We start from the raw sequence: 17058 nt of genomic DNA on the forward strand, positions 1-17058 counted from the left end.
TGTATTACTGTGTGCCATGAAAACCAGTCTCAGTTTCCCACTTCATGGAACTGGACCAAGCAGTTAGGTGACTTTACACAGAAGCCTCATATAGAGATTGGTGAATGGAATACTCCATCCAGACTAATATGGCATTTACTATCTTACAAGTGCACGAGGCTACAGTACACTTGTATTATGGTAGATGGGATATCTTCAACATGTGTGAAGCAGTATCCTGCCTGCTAAACTCTAATTAAGATGCCTTGCGCCTTAACGGCCTAGCTCAGTCTCAGTCCAGGTACTCTACCTACAAAGGATTCCATTTATATTTCGCGGAACAATTTCTACTATCCTGAAATGTTACCCTTTGCATCTGTAATGCTATTAAATATATTTACCCAATTACTGATGGTATTCATTGGTCCTCTTGTTAGCTTTGTGTGTGAGGAACATACGAGGGTTATGAGGCGTTGTAGTGCACTCAATAAAGAAATGCACAACTGGTCCATTTCCACCATGCCCGGATGGAAGTATGTAATGCAAAAAAAGAGCTGCTTGACACTATGAACCTCAATTACAGCAGGGGTGCAGCCCACTAGGCAGCCAGGCCTTCTAATGGTATGGCCTTGATCCCCGGGCACAGGATACCTAAATAGCTATTGGTCCATGCCACACAGGCCAGGATTGCCATGTCTGCAGAGGAACTGCTGGTTGCATTGAAGGCATTGATACATTGCTGAATTAGTGCCATGTTTGATGTACTTTTCAAATTTGCTTCTTTTCAGAATACAGATTTCCGAAGTGAAAATGTATTTTGCGAAAACAAAACATCATTGGCCCCAATGAGCAGATTCACTTGGCAGCCCATGTGTGTTTGCCTATCCAGGAATGTATGTCTCATATGGAGTCTCCGGTAGGTAAGACAATTAGGGTTTGGTGGACCTGCAGCACAACTATTACACCGCTGTCCCACACAGCCAAACTTGTAACCGCTGCAAGTAGTGTTGGGGGGAGGGGGCGGCACACTAGGGGTTCCCCCATAAGAACCTCAGCGTGCTCCGCTATGGGGAAATTCTGACCTGATGGTCCGCCCACATGACTGTCTTCAGGTAGTAATGATGGCCGTCCTGCTCCAGGTAGGGCAGGTGTGTTAGTCACCTGTCCTCCAATATCACACATTTGTAAGACTTTGCAACAGGTTTTAGGTACTAGAGTTTTAGAACAGAGAGGGCACATGGAGAACATTTTCACCGTTAAAAAACTATGAGCACTTATTACGTTTTTCAAGTTAACTCTTTTGTATACCCACCACGTGGTGATAATGAAAATGATGTATTGGAAATCTAACTCGTGCATTAATTATAGAATTACGATATGTATGCAACTTGTTTACGAGGAAAATGCGAACACTTCATATTAACTTGTACAAAAGAGATTCTGAACTCCTCTACTTGGCTCTAATCTCCCAATAACGAAACGCAATGCTAACAAAAATACCTTTTCGAAACGTTCGTTTTGGATGTGTTCTGTCCTTTTCTACCCCCTAAATACGCTAGAAAAGTAAATTGTACAGGGATCAACAATGTTGGCCTAAGTGACAAACTGAAAAGATTTGCTAATTTAACCTTTGATGACACTTATTTTTTGTGCTGGCCTAATTGTTGCCTTTCACAAGAACAACACAAACCTCAGGTGACTGACTACCTTGCCCTCTGTCCAAGTCAGTAGCCTTTCTCCAAAGTCATGAGTACCTTCGGGGTTTATGGTGATTCCTGTGTCCTTGAAAATAACACCAGTTTAGACTGTGAATAGCCTTGGCTGCGTGTTGGACGGTACAATGTTATGCAAGTAGCTTGTATAGATGTGCTCAGAGACGATGTCCTTCAAGGACATTTTCATGTAACACCTGGGCTATGTTCTCGATAAGACTTAAAAAAAGAATGCAATTAGGTTATGCGCAATGGGAGCTCAACAAGAAGTAGGAATACCCTATAGAAATACTGCAATACGATATAATAAAAATACAAATTCATTAGCTAATATTTGACAAGCAGAGCATTCAAATTAAAACTGTCATTCCAAATGTAACTAACAATACAATATGTGTCATACATGTATTAGAAAATTGTAGAATGCACAATACTATGCATTGAAAAGGACCCACCTTGAACACAACTTAAATGCATGTTTATTTATCACAGTGGGTTACGTGATGATAGTTAGTCTCCCTGCACTTGCTGCCACGCACCTAGTCACTAGTCTACTGACTAATATTTAGACTAATTATAACCAGTCGTAGGGAATACTAAATATACCAGCTTTTTTACAATTTTCAGGATCACAATATTCTACTTACATTAATATACTTTCTTATCCGAAAATATGAAAAAATACATAGCTTTGTCATTTCTTATAGTACATAAGTACTTGAATCAGTAAAAAATATAATTTTGTGCACTTGATTATAAAGGAACTTAAAAACAAACCTACATGCTAAACAATAAATCCATCATATGACAAAATAAGATACGTATGGTATCCAATCTATTATTCATGTGTTCGGTTTTTCCCATTCAACCTAAGGTTTCTGTATTTCTGGAGGCATTAGAGGCTCAAGATCCCCTCTCCACACTCTGCAGGTAGTCCCATCATTTTACATTACATTGAAACTCGCACATGACTTGCAGGAGGTGGTGGCCTAGTGACTATTCAAAAATTGAAAAACTGACGTCTAATATGGGAGACGTCCTTATTTCAACTGCATGGAATTCCTAAATAAAGGGGCAGCTCCTTCGTAATGGTGGAGGAGCATCACCTCACTGCCCCAGCCCTACCGGTTTTAATTGGCGGCAGTCGCCACTGCCTAAATATCAAGTTATTTGCTTGAGGATGATGAAATTCCTTGCCACCATGAATCCCACTTTCAATAAGGCCCAGTGTTTGCCTTCCTATGCATTGTGCTTGTTCTCTTTCCCTGCTGCATCAAAGTCAATATCAGAATTTAGCCCTGGTGGGTAGTTGATACCACCCGCTGTAACTGGAGCCAGCGGTTTGAGTTCATCCTTCAGAAAACAATACCCCTGATACCCCAGATGAGTAGCACACTTGAGGGTCAATCAGGGTTTAATGCTAAGCCAAGTGAATCTAAATAGACTTAATTATTCTTTGTCCTAGACTTTCAAGACATTTTCCAATCAGACAAAAATGCACTGCTCAGATGACTTGTTCGAAGTGTCAATATAGTGTTTTTTTCTGGAAAATTTAAGTAAATGCTCCTTTTCCAAAAAAGTGTGCAATAACAATAGCTTTCTCTTCAGTAATTCTTAGTAACACAAGAGGTCTTACGAAAGGCTTTGATTTGAAATGGCTTGCAGATGCTATGTGCAAGTCTCTTAGAAATAACAAAGGAAAATTGAGGTTTTTAGAGGGATTAGCCAATGAAGAGAAGCATTTTATGGTTGTGCTAAATATACCTGTTCCAGTCCAAAGTGTGCGCCCAAAAATGAAGTAAAGGTCAATTCAGACATTGTGCAATTGGACAGAGAGATTCCTCACCCTACCACTTTGGGAATTCTTTTAATGCCTGTGTTTGCAAATAATGAATCAGCTTATATGCAATGTGTTGGACATAGCCCTATCTGCAGGGTAACACCCGACCGTTTTGTCTTTTACCCTCCCCTTTCTGCTGAATTGTTTTTGAAAGCCTTAGGACTCTGTTTACTTTACCACTGCTAACCAGTGCTGAAGTGATTGTGCTCACTCCCCTATATATATGGTTTGATTGGCTTACACCTGACTGGCATATTTAATTAACGTATATGTCCCTTGTAGAGTGGTAAACCATATACGCAGGGGCTGTAAGTTAAATGCTACCAGTGGGCCTGCCTGCAGCACTTATTGGGCCACCCATTTAAGTAGCACCTAAAATGTATCCTTGGCCTGCCACTGTAGCCTGGCTGCAGTTTTAAAACTGCCATGTTGACTTGTCAATAAACCCCCTTTGCCACGCCTTAAACTTCTCTTTTATTATATATGTCACCACAAAGGTAGGCCCCAGGTAGCCCATAGTGCAGGGTGCCTTGTATTGAAATGTTGGACATATGCTGTTTAGCTTTACATTTCCTTGTAATGAAAAACTCCTAAATTCATTTTTCACTACTGTGAGGCCTACTACCCTCATAAGATAACATTAGAGATTCCTTATTACATTTATTAAGCTGTTATCACCAATCGCAGGCAGGCACCTATATTATGTTTGGTGTCTTTGGAATTGTAATAAAAAGCCTATTTAATAATGAAAAACTTTATTTAGTGATAGTCATTTTTTCACTACAATTTAGAAAATGGCAATTTTAGAAAATTGACACTGGCCTGCCCTCAATCCTTTTGTGCCTGCAGCCTCTCTTGGGCCACATAACTGTGTGCAACTGACAGACTTTGTGAATTCCTCACAAACAGTTACACAATAAAAGGATTAGGTGTGCCTGAATGGGCCACATGCTGGCAGGGTTGGGGGGCGGTGCTGAGCACACTAGCAACTGAATAGGGTGTGCACTGCCTTCACACAAAGGACTTATCACCTACACATTGTCACTGCAGTCAGCTTGGAGCTAGAACAGGGAATCAGGAAATTATATGCACTCAAAGCCACTGTATAGAAGCTTCTCCCACTTTTCAGAAGGTGGGCACCAGAATATAAAAATAGGACCCAGCCACCAACACTTCAGTTCACTTCAGGAACTGTGGAAGGATTCTCAGAGGATTTCCTGCTGCTGTGCACTCTGCAAGACTGCTTTGTTGTAGCTGTAAGGACTGCTTTACTGCCTGGAGCCTGCCTTGAACCCTCAGAGGCTAGCCCTGCTGTTGAGGCATGCATCTTCATTGGAACCCAGAACTACCAGAGTGACTCCAAGGGATAGTGTTCTGGCCACCTGTTCAGAGCTGCAGGAACACAAAAGGCTACCACCATCTTGAACCCGCACCTTGAACCAGCCTCAGTGAGTCCTGAGCCCCCAAGTGGAGTCCTACCAGTCCTGGACCCTTAGTTGTGGTGCTAAAGGTACCCAAATGACTAAATCCCAAACATGAGGATTTAGAAACATTTTGGCCAAAATCTGCTTTGAGAGCCAGTAGAAGACTGGGACCCACTTGCTTGCCTATACGCCCAAGGTGCATTGCCATTTAGTTTCTTTGTGGCATCTCTCACTAGGTTCTTCTCCTTAGCAGCAAATCCTGTTCAGCGTTTTTTTGCCTAAGGGCTATTCGGCCTTATGGAACTGTATTTGACTACAGCACTCTGCCTCATCCTACCGGAGATTTTCAACTTCCGAAGACAAGGGCCTAATTATGATGTAGGGCGGTAGGCCATCGGTGGCGATCCGTCCATCATCTGAGCTTGTGGTCTGACCACCGGATTAGGATATAGGTGGTCAGAGGGACAGACAGACACCTCTAACATGCTCAAGGAGCCCGTCAGGTAGTCGGTCAGACCGTAATCTCTACAATGGGGGCAATGCAGAGGCAGACACCACTGTACAAATTATGATGTCCCTTTCTGACAGCCTTTCAAAAGGCTGTCAGAAAGGGGGGCGAAACATCCCTTTATCAATTGCGGCTTGAGCTGCACCCCTTTCCCATTTTGCAGCACAAGTTGCAATGGAAAACAGGATGTTTAAGACCACCTGCACAGCGGTTGTATCCTAATTGGACTGTTGGGGCCACCGACTCCTTGTTGGGCGGTCTGAAGCTCAAAACAATAGCAGTCGGACTCTCCTCTGACCCGCATCATAATGATGCCCTAAGCCTGAACTTAGGAATTTTCACTGCGGCTTCAACCCAAGGCTCCCAGATGACATTCCCTCCACAGCTATCTCCTGCAGCCTTGCACCACCGAACTTTACCTTCTGAGAACATTTTTCTTAATATTTCTTCTAAGTCCGAAGGTCCACACCCAATCCAATTCTTGTATTACAAACATGTATTACAGTCATGTTTTTCGACTTTCACCCGGTCATTCACTATTAGATGTCCGCTGTTGGTGCTATGATCATTTAGATGCTAGTTTTTACCCCCCCAAAAAAAATCATAACTCCAGTTGTACTAGTTGGATTTCTGCTGTTTTGGTGTCAAATAATTTATTATAATAGCTCTATTTATCTAAATTGGTGTGGGATTTTTCTTGTGCTGTATTTTTACTTTATTACTGTTTGTGGGCTGCATAAATACTTAACACTGCTTCTATGTTAAGCCTGACTGCTTTCTGTGCCAAGCTAGCCTGGGTTAAGCACATGTTGATTTTCTGACTTTTTATGGTTCACCCTGCAAGGGGCTGTGGCTGTTGCTTTACCAGGGCTCGCCCCCCTCCTCCAGTCAACCAACAATGCAATTTCTCACACAATATGAATGAATTTTACTTCAACATCCACCTCACAGATACATCACAATCAATAAAAAATATCCATTGAGAGGTATCAAGAAAAATAAAGTTCTGCTATCACTTGAGCACACCTTGTCCCTTATTACAAGTACAGGGCAGATTACATTTTAGGTGTAAAGTGCCATTTGCACCTAATACAGGATTCAAAGTCGGGAGATATTTCTCATTGTGTTAATTGCACATGTGCTCTTTGAATTCCAGGGTATGAAATTTCAATTTGCACACCTTGAACCACACTCCAGGGAGCACATGGTGGAATTTCATAATACAGCACTGGAATCCTCTTTTAAGTTCAAAGAGCAATGGGAATAGACCACCCCTTTAGTTCTAAGTGGGGCATTAGTCTTTTTTCCATCATTCCTTACTAATGTTTTTCTTTCTATGTACCTCTACTTTTCAAAGTCACCATAACGTTTTCTCTTGAGTGTGCACATAGTAACACCTGAAAACACATCATAGATCAACTTAAACCTCTGCCTAGTGTCCATAATCCACCTGTCCTAGCACCTACATATATTAAATCTTTAATAACGTTTTTGGCTTGAACTAGAATGATTTTGGATGCAATGGGCTCAACTTACAGAGCAAGTTGTAACTCCTGTATAGAGTGGTGTGGGTTACGTGAGTAAAAAGCACCCTTAGGTACCAGCTCACTGATCCCCACTCTGTACGCATTCTAATCATCTGCCCCTATTGGAAATGAGATCATCAAATGCCCCTTATTACATCAGATCATGTTTGATATCTCATCAAGTCTAGTCATCAAATACAACTCAGCAAATGAAGCACTTCTGTTTAGCCCCGTCTGTGCGCGTGAAATTTACGCACCGTGCGGGCGTTTCCATTAGTGGGCGGGGATTCAGACAGCCGGAAGCCGTCCTGCGCACACGCCCACGTGACGCGTGATGGCACCCGGCCGTCACAAGCATGGAAGAGGTTAACTATTTGTAAGGTAAGGTAACATTCAGAGTATCAAATGTGCCTTAGTTTACTATAGTCACATAAGTGTATGAGTTTAAAAATAAGCAACATTCCATTACTCTATCAATTTTTAACGGCCAAGCACCTTTCAATGCATTCCAGTCCTCCTGCACTATTTTTCTCCCATAAAAGTGGAGAGTACTTCATAAGACCCTTGACTGCTTCTTCTAATACATTGATGAACTGCAGTTTCTGATTTTATTGAGCATAGGAATGCAGTGTCTCCAGACATCTTCACTATTGCTTCTCATCAGGTGTGTCTTTGGTGTCTCATAACCTTCTAAAACTCAATTTGGGCGAAACTAAAGTCCTTATTTTTGGTAAGCAGCCTTCGGCCTGGTCTTCCACTTGGTGGACCCAAGGTCTTACCCTATCCCTACTCCTGCAAATATTGTAAAAAGCTTTGTGGTTACCATCAACTCCTCTATATTTTTTGTTCCATAAGTTCTTAAAACTCCTACTTCCTGTTTCTCATGAAATCTCAAAAGATCGTCCTATCTCTCCTCATTAGGGAAAATGAATTGTTGCCTACTCAATTATATACCCACCCTGCTTGACTGCAGTCACCATACTTGACTTGCCCAACTACCTCATTATGCTACTTCAGTTCATTAAGGACATTATCTCCTGGCTTTTCTTTTCTATGTTCATGCTCAGTTTTCTTTATTCTGACCTGAATAATCTTTAAGTCGTTGTGTGCTGTGTACAAAGTAATCACCAACACTAGAATTCTCTATCCCAGATTGTGCTTTCTACCTTGCAGTATATCGTTATCTCTGCAATTCTGATGGGTCCTAAAATTCTCCTTTCATGAGCTGGTTGGAGTTTTTTTCTCTAGTGGTGCGCCTTCAGCATGTCCACTAGATCTTTTACTCGAGTGTCTAGACTCTCCTCTCTGATACATATGAGTACTGTAGTTGCCTGTGTTCAGTGCTGGAACGCCTCAACGAAGCTACCTATGCACTTTAGAACAGATAAATTTTTCCTTCATAAGTTCCTTCCATCGATACGTGATGTCTCTTAGTACCCTGCTTACCATAATTTAATCAAATGGGCATGGAAGCATGAATTTCTTTGAGTTTTATATATAGTCCAAACCTGGCCAGGGTCATCGGATTACTTTACACGAGAACCAGTGTTTTGCATATTTTTTGACGCAGCGAGATTAAGTTATTTGCCCAGAATCACAGAACGTTGAGTCGAGGCTGGGATTCATATGTGGTTCCCCAATTTCAAAGACATCAGCTTTAGCTGTTAGGCCACATCTCCTCTCTACGCAGCACACCTCTTCATCAAATACCTAACATACATCAAACAGATGAGGCCTGCTGTCAAATAAATAACAGTGGAATGTTTGGATGTGGCTGGTATTATAAGGGCACGCTGCAGATACCTAGTATGGGAGCTTGGAATGTGTACATAGTTAAGAGTACTCACGTAGTCACTGAGTTATAAAGGTTAGTTGTATGGTGGAGCAAGTGTCAGCATCATTTCTCATTGAGGTGTTTGACTTGAATATCTCTCAACTTCAGCCAGCAGATTGTTTTTCCATACAGAAAATCACAAAGAAAAGAGAGAGAGAGAGAGAAAGAGAAAGAGACAGAGAGAGGAGAGGGATTATTAATTCCTATTTTTATAACAAAATCACGTTTTAACAGATTTAGAAATGGTTTGAAATGTGCATATGTCATTCATAAAATGATATCGTTATACCAAATCAATGCCTCTCGAAGATAGCAATTTGATCAAAATATGCTCCTCTATTTGACACTATTCTTTCGCTACCACGCTCATGTCCTTTCCAGGCAGAAAGAAAAAATTGATTAATAATTTGCTTTTAGAAACTATAAGGGTTATTTCTTCAGAACTGAAACTTTTATAAAGGACAGTCTAGTAAAACATTAGTAGCCTTTCTTTTACTTTAAAATTGCGGACACATTATTCCCTTAGATGTTCATCACAAATGGCGCGCGCATATAATTTGTAGGAGAAGGGTGCATGTGAGTCAGTTAAATTGACTTATTCATACTTCACTCAGTATTACCTTTCTTTTCACTAAATAAATCCATTTGTTGGTTCCATCATTCTTTTAAGATTTCTAGACCCTGATTGATCCCCTTAGCTCCCTATGGAATGTGTTAACGTATGATGGTTTTCTTTAAGGATGGTTGTCCTTCTCAACCTCCTACATCAAATATTCCCTTCTCCAAGCGGTTTGTTTTTTATTGAGTTCCTGTACTTAGGCTTCCCATGAGACTGGTTCCTTTGCCCAGATTCTTTGTACCATCACATGATGAGTGAGAAGCCCAAAAGATAAATAACTTGGGATATTTTCTAATAATAGTACATAACATTTGCAGCATCCATTTGACATCCCAACATATTGACAAAAATCAATGGCAGTATCCCCAGTGTGAATAGGATAGCAAGGAAACTCACTGCAGACACAGGGATGTATATATGAATAAGCATCATTGATTCAGTTTTCCCCATAAATGCTGTCTATTACCAGGTGCCTTTGATCACTGAGAGTAGGAGAGCAGTCTCAGATGAAGCAGTGCATCATTGTTCATGGTTTCATCCTCCTTGGCCTCCTTGGCCTCAACCATTGCCAGTAAAAGTCTTGCAAGAACCATATCTCAGACTCTTCGTATTTCCGTCAAATCTGGATGAAGATTCCAATCTATGATTTATCTGTGTGTATCCTTGCCTTTAATGTTTAATTCTGGTACCGGATTCACAATAGAACAGCCCTGTTGCATTTAACTATATAGTCCCTAACTACCCCTAGAGGGCATTTCTATAGACTGCAACCTGTTACTTTTTTGTGATCACAACAGAGATTTAAAATTATGCCACAATCTGCATAAGACTACAAATCTCACTAACATTTACGTGGGATCTACATATGTCACCCAAATGTACCCCATGAAAGCCAATTGACCTCCTTCCAGTGTATTGGAAATCCTTTGTTGTGACAGGCCTATAATAAAAAAGGGATAGTCAGTCAGTCTATTTAAGAACCCCACGATGAATGTCAATCATACATTAGAAGCCCTCTAAAGCTGTTGTCTGTTCTGCCAGAATTCTTTGAATTGGGTGGTAAGTGGCAGGCCAAAGACATTCATCTGTTGTGTATGGTGTTCTCACCACCCAAGAGGTGTTAGTACTTTGATCTGTCTATAAAAGAAACACAGCATATCCCTCTTATCCCTAATTTAAAAGAGACCACATAATTCTGCTTTTTTAAGTAAAAAAAAAAAAGGTGAATTTCAGATGAAGGATGTTACAAGACATTACAATTATTTAATTGTGTACTAGTTTTTTGCCTTTCTAAACCATCAGCTAGCACCGGAAGACTCCTAAAGGTTAACCGGAGACCCACCACCAGTTGTAGCCAGAGGTAGAAGGGCTACAGGACTTCTACACGACTATTAGAACATTCCACCATAATGTTCTACATTAAAAAGGGAGAAACATATACAAACACTGAAATGTTGGGGAAGATTTACACCAACCATTATTCACCCTGAACCACTCCATTGTCTTTAACTGTGCTCTCAGGGTTCCAATGCTTTAACTAATATTATTGTCACCCACATTATCCTGTGGCCCAGAGTATATACTGTGTATTTATATACTCCAGTTGGCACAATTTTTCCTCATTAGGCTTTCTTCAGTGGGCCAGAGACATTAGACTCAACAGGTTAATTATCTCAACTTGATGTATATTAAACATGCTCACTAATATCCAAATAAAAGTGGCATCCCTATTGCTATCACACCCTCATTGTGAAATTGACAATTGGTTTACTTTCGCGATTGTTTTTTGTTTTAACTCAGTTCCTGTGATAAGCTTTGGAATTAGGGTTCTGTTGAACTATATGTGCCCATTCTAAATTTGTAATAACTGTCCTTTTAATCCAACGAATCTCCGTTTACTTTACACTTTCAGGGCTTGTATTGGATGTTGCTACACCATGGCCTAGATGTATCAAGCCTTTTGCGATTCGTTAAGGCCGAAATTCGCAGAATTTCGGCCTTAAGGAATCGCAAAGGGACATTTAGCATCTTTTGAGATGTATCAGAAATTAGCAAAATAAGGAATCGCAAAAAATTGCGATTCCTTATTTTGCTTATGCATTTAAGGAATCGCAATTTTGCGATTCCTTAAATGGCATGTATGAAACTTTCTTAAATTGCGAATTTGGGTTAAGGAATCGCAAATTAACACCAATTTGAGGTTCGTGTTAATTTGCGAAATCCTTTTAAAAAACAAATTATGACTATTTTGAAGGTGGCATGTGACACACATACATGCCCATAGGGCATGTATGTGTGCCATATGCACACACATGTAAGTTTCAGGGGTGCAGCAGGGTGTCCATGAGACACCCCTGCACCCTTGAAATAATTCTCAAATTGCGATTAGCAAATTGCGAATTCGCAATTTGAGAATTACTGCACAATCATTCCTATGGGCCTCCTGGCCCATAGGAATGCATGGGGAATTATTCTTTATTTGCGAATTCGCAAAATACGAATTCGCAAATAAAGATAAATAAAGAATCGCAAAAAAAATTCAATTTTTTACATACATTCCATTTTGCGAATTCTAAATAGCGATTCGCAAAAAATCGCTATTTAAGATTCGCAAAATGGAATCTTGATACATCTAGGCCCAGATCTTTTTGTGCTCTATATACAATGTGCTATGCGTGGTATGCAAAATGTATTGTATGTTTACTTTTACAAGACCCATTACCCCTTTTCCCATGCATTTAGATCGTTAGCATACATTGCTTTGCTATTCTATATATATTCTAAGCGATTTCATACTTCCTTAATTTGATAGGAAAGGTGGTTCATCTTGTGCGCTAAGAAGAACAGAGACAAACTGGAGATATTCTTGCATAATTATGATGGAATAATCTTTGTTCCAGATTTAACTAAAGAAACACCAAAGGGATGTTTCCTGCGACTATCCAGCTGAATCCACGCAGGAGCATTTAAATCCTAAGTAATCAAACACTGTAGGTGCCGAATTACATAATATATTACTTTATTTGTTCTGCTCTACAAAAATGCGCTGTTCACCTGTGGTTGCTTCAAACTTTCAAGGTTGTGCATCTTTACACAATCTTAACCCCTTTCAGTAGCGCTCAAGGCTTGCATTAGAATTCCACATTTTTAAGCTAGATTCCCAACTACTCTCTCTCAAAGACTAGGAAGAGATGATCCCTGTTGGAAAGCAAGGTTGAATGGTAGGATAACAAACTGAAAGGAGACAAATCATAAAGCAGGGAAGAGTTATTGGCACATTTTTGTTGGTTTCTTTTGAAAAAACAGACTCCAACATACCATGTTGTTCTTGCTCAGATGTGTAAACTCCTTGCTTTGCAGATGTCACATGTGCATTTGAACTGCTCAGCAACCAGTGCGAACAACTTCATTTTATTTATTTTTTGTTGCATACACTTACACACAACCATGCCATGAAAAGAAGTATATTTATATCAAACAGCTCATCTCCCAGTTAACTATTAACAACACCAATGTTTTAGTCCTCGGTGACTTTAATTATTGGCCATCGGACCCTCACGAAACCCCTGATTCCGTCGCCTTCACTGACCTTATGTTGGGTCTCAATTGCACCCAACATATACACACACCCACGCACATTAAAGGCCATATTTTGGACCAGGTATGGACTTCCTCCTTAGATATCTCCACTCCCCTTGTCCTCCCCTGCCCCTGGTCAGATCATCTACTCATCACCTTTTCCCTTGCTAAGCCTCCCCCGACCAATGTCACCCGAGACTCTAATTTTCTGGCACGTAATTGGAACAAGGCCGACCTCAATAAATTCACCTCCCTCCTGTGTTCATCAGCCCCCTCTATCACGGGACCCATCACTTCCATTGACTCCCAGTCTGACCACCTTACCCAATGGCTTGTCTCTGCCGCTGACTCAGTGGCACCCCTAAAACCTGTTAAGACGCGGCGCAGTCACGACGCCCACAGGTGGTTCACCGATGAACTTAAGGCACTGAAACTCAGTCTCCGTCAGGCCGAAAGACGCTGGCGTCGAGGATATACCCCCGAGACAAAGGCTGTCTTCTCTTCTCAGCTGAGGGAATACAAATCTGCAATAGCCCGAGCTAAATCTAGCTACTTCTCCAACAAGATTTTGAATTCCACCAATAGGTCCAAGGATATTTTCTCTATTGTCGAGGAACTATCCAACCCGGCTAGAGTCACCATTGCCCCGCTTCCCTCCCAGCCTCTGTGTGATTCCCTGAATCAGTTCTTTGTGGACAAAATTGTTAAAATTAAAACCAGCATCTCTGCTCACGTCTCACCTGCCTCTTCCCCCGCCAGCACTCCCTCTCACCCCATCACCCACACCCTATCCCAGCTTCCCCTCATCTCAAAAGAGAACTTCCTCCCCCTCCTGCTCAAAGTCTCTTCTGGCTCCCCCAGCGATTGTTGCCCCCCCTCTGCCCTGCGAGAAGCTTTTACTTCCTGTCCGGACCCCCCTTTAGCTCTTTTAAACAACTCTTTAACTATGGGGGTGGTTACGGCCTCCTTCAAACGGGCAGAGGTGGTCGCCATTTTGAAAAAACCTATGGCTGATCCGTCCACCATGAGCAACTATCGCCCTATTTCCCTCCTCCCTTTCCTCAGCAAAGTCCTGGAGTCCCACGTTACTCAAACCCTCACTTCTTTTATAGAGGACTCTGGTGTTTTGGACCCCCAGCAGGCTGGGTTTAGACCTGCGCATTCCACAGAAGCAGTCATCCTCTCTGTGATGGACGAACTACGCAGGGGCGCCGACTCTAACACCTATCAGGCCCTGGTTCTTTTGGACCTGTCGGCCGCTTTTGACACGGTCGACCATGACATTTTGGTCGACCGTGTCAGAGAGGCTGGCATCCAGGGCACAGCCCTGGACTGGGTGCGCTCTTTCCTGACCCATCGCCATCAAGCTGTCAGGCTGTCCCAGTTCTCTGCCTCCCAAGTCGAGTTGTCTTGTGGTGTCCCGCAAGGCTCCTCTTTATCCCCTCTCCTTTTTAATTTATACCTGGCCCCGCTTATCCGCTCCCTCCGCTGATTCAATGTCTCCGCGTTTAATTACGCGGATGACATCCAACTGGTTTTCACCATTGACTCCAGCGATCAATCTATCTTCACTTTTCAAAACACCCTCTGCTCTATCAGTGATTGGATGGGCACAAACCACCTGAAACTCAACCCCGACAAGACTGAACTGGTTCTTGTCGGGGGGCCCTCCAATCCCTGGAACTCTTCTTTCTGGCCTGCCAGTCTTGGCAGCCCCCCCTGTCCCGTCAACTCTGCAAAAAGTCTGGGAGTTGTCATAAGTAACGACCTATCTATGACACCCCAGATCAGCGCTGTAGTTTCCTCCAGCCATTTCCAGCTCAGGAAAATACGTAAAATCTCCCGCCTACTTACCATCGATGCCCTCACTTTGGCCCTGCTTGCGCTAGTCATGTCTAGGCTTGACTACGCAAACGCGCTATATGTAGGCATTCCTGCATACCAACTCAGGAGACTCCAGCTGATCCAAAATCAAGCTGCTCGCTTGATCTACCATCAACCTAGAGATCAGCATGTCCAACCTCTCCTAAAAAGTCTCCACTGGCTCCCGGTCTCTGCCCGCTGTAAATTTAAGCTCGGTTGCATCATTTTCAAATCTCTCACTGGTCTTGGCCCCTCCTTCATTTCTTCCTTGCTTCATCCTTATGTCCCTTCCCGTACCCTTCGGTCTTCCCAATTGGCTTTACTTTCTGTCCCCAGATTCAAGCGGAAGAAACACGGTGGTCTTAGGTTTTCTTTCTTAGCCCCGTTTTTTTGGAATTCCTTACCTCTTTCTCTTAGGTTGCTCTCCCCCTACTCCACGTTCAGATCCTTCCTCAAAACGCATCTGTTTACGGTAGCCTACCACTAGTCTCATCCTCTGTTATGTTATTTTCTGCCTCTCCTCCCGACTCCCTCTGTACAGCGCCAAGAAACCTAATGGTGTTAGCGCGCTTAACAAATTGATTTAACATAACAACATAACATAACAAAAATACATCACGTAGTTGCATTTTCAAATATAAACGTTATCTGTCGACAAAAACTTCCTACTGGTCTTTTAGAATTGATGATCGTAATAACCAATGTTGAGTCATGCATGCCATCTCTTAGCCTTGGCACCATTGGCGTGGGTCTCCCTTCCATTTATTTCTGTTGCCTCATCTGTTTTTGCTGGTCTAGCTGCCTTGGGCACTTTTCCACTGCTGTTCAGTGCCAAAGTGCAAGTGCTCCCTTTTGTAATTGTTGTTATGGATTAGTGACTCCATGATTGGTTATTTGATTTACTTGTCAGGCCCTAGTACAGTGCACCATGTGTGCCCATTGCCTACAAATCAAATGCTGCTGGTGGGCTTGCAGCACTGATTTTGCCACCCACAGAAGCAGCCTGCAAAATGTGACTCAGGCCTGCCATTGCAGAGCCTGTGTGCAGTCTGGGACTGCCATGTCGACTTGGCCAGTGCACACACTTGCCAGTACATAAACCTTCCCTTTTCTACATGTCAGTCCCCCCTAAGGTAGGTCCAATGTACCCCTGTGGGTAGGGTGCATTTTATGTGAAAGGTAGGACATGCCCTATTGTATGTGGCATGACGGGATAGTGAAATACTGCAAATTTAGTTTTTCACTATTGCAAGGCTATCTGTTCCCATAGGCCAGAATGGGCAGTTTGATTATAACATCTTATAAACATAACTGACCCTGGGAACAAGATAGGAACATGAAGTTTAGTATGCCTGAACTCAGGATGTTAAAATGCATCTTTTAGTGTGGGTGATTTTTACATTCTGAGTTTGAAAATACAACTTTTAGAAAGTAGGTATTTTATTGCTTAACCATCCAGTGTGCCTCTGCTAGGTTTGTGTATTGCATGTCTGGGTTGTGAGTGACAGAGGCTGGAAGAGGGCTGCAGCACCGGCAGTCTGATGAGTCAGGGCTGGGCGAATGGACCTGGGTTGAGTTTAGAGTAGGGGGAGGAGATTTCTTTTCACCTGTAAGGGCCAGGTCTGCTTTCACAATGCTGTCTCCACCTCCTGTCAGGGAGCTGCACCAGTGAGGAGAGACTGGTTTGGGCTGGGTATAGACACTCTCTGCCTTCAGAGAACAAAGAATGTGTGTGTATATAAAGGGGGACCCAGACCCCATAACTTTAGATGACTTCTGGGAAACCAAGAGAAACCTTTGCCAAAGAGAAGAACCATAGAAGCTGAGAAAGAATTACTGCCCCTATGCCGTTTGCTATTGGGGTTGGCCTGCAGTGGTTACTTGTTGCCAAGGAAAGGAGAAAAAGGACTTTGCTGTTTGCTTTGTCACCTACTTGAAGAAAAGATCTCCAAGGGCTTGAAACTGAGCTTGCCTCCTGTCTGAAGTCTCAGGAACACAAAGACTTCACCACCAGCTCCCCTAAATTTCCTTGCTGGGATTTCCAACCTGCAAAGCAGTGCCTGCTGCTGTTTAGGACCTCTAGAGACTGTTTGTTGTTGGGTGCGGGAAGTTTCAACACAATGAGGAAGAAGTGTGTCGCATCCGCACCGATTCCTGACGCATCGGCGAGTCAC

This window comes from Lissotriton vulgaris, unplaced genomic scaffold, assembly GCF_964263255.1.
Source record: "Lissotriton vulgaris unplaced genomic scaffold, aLisVul1.2 SCAFFOLD_1277, whole genome shotgun sequence".
Lineage (NCBI taxonomy): Eukaryota > Metazoa > Chordata > Amphibia > Caudata > Salamandridae > Lissotriton > Lissotriton vulgaris.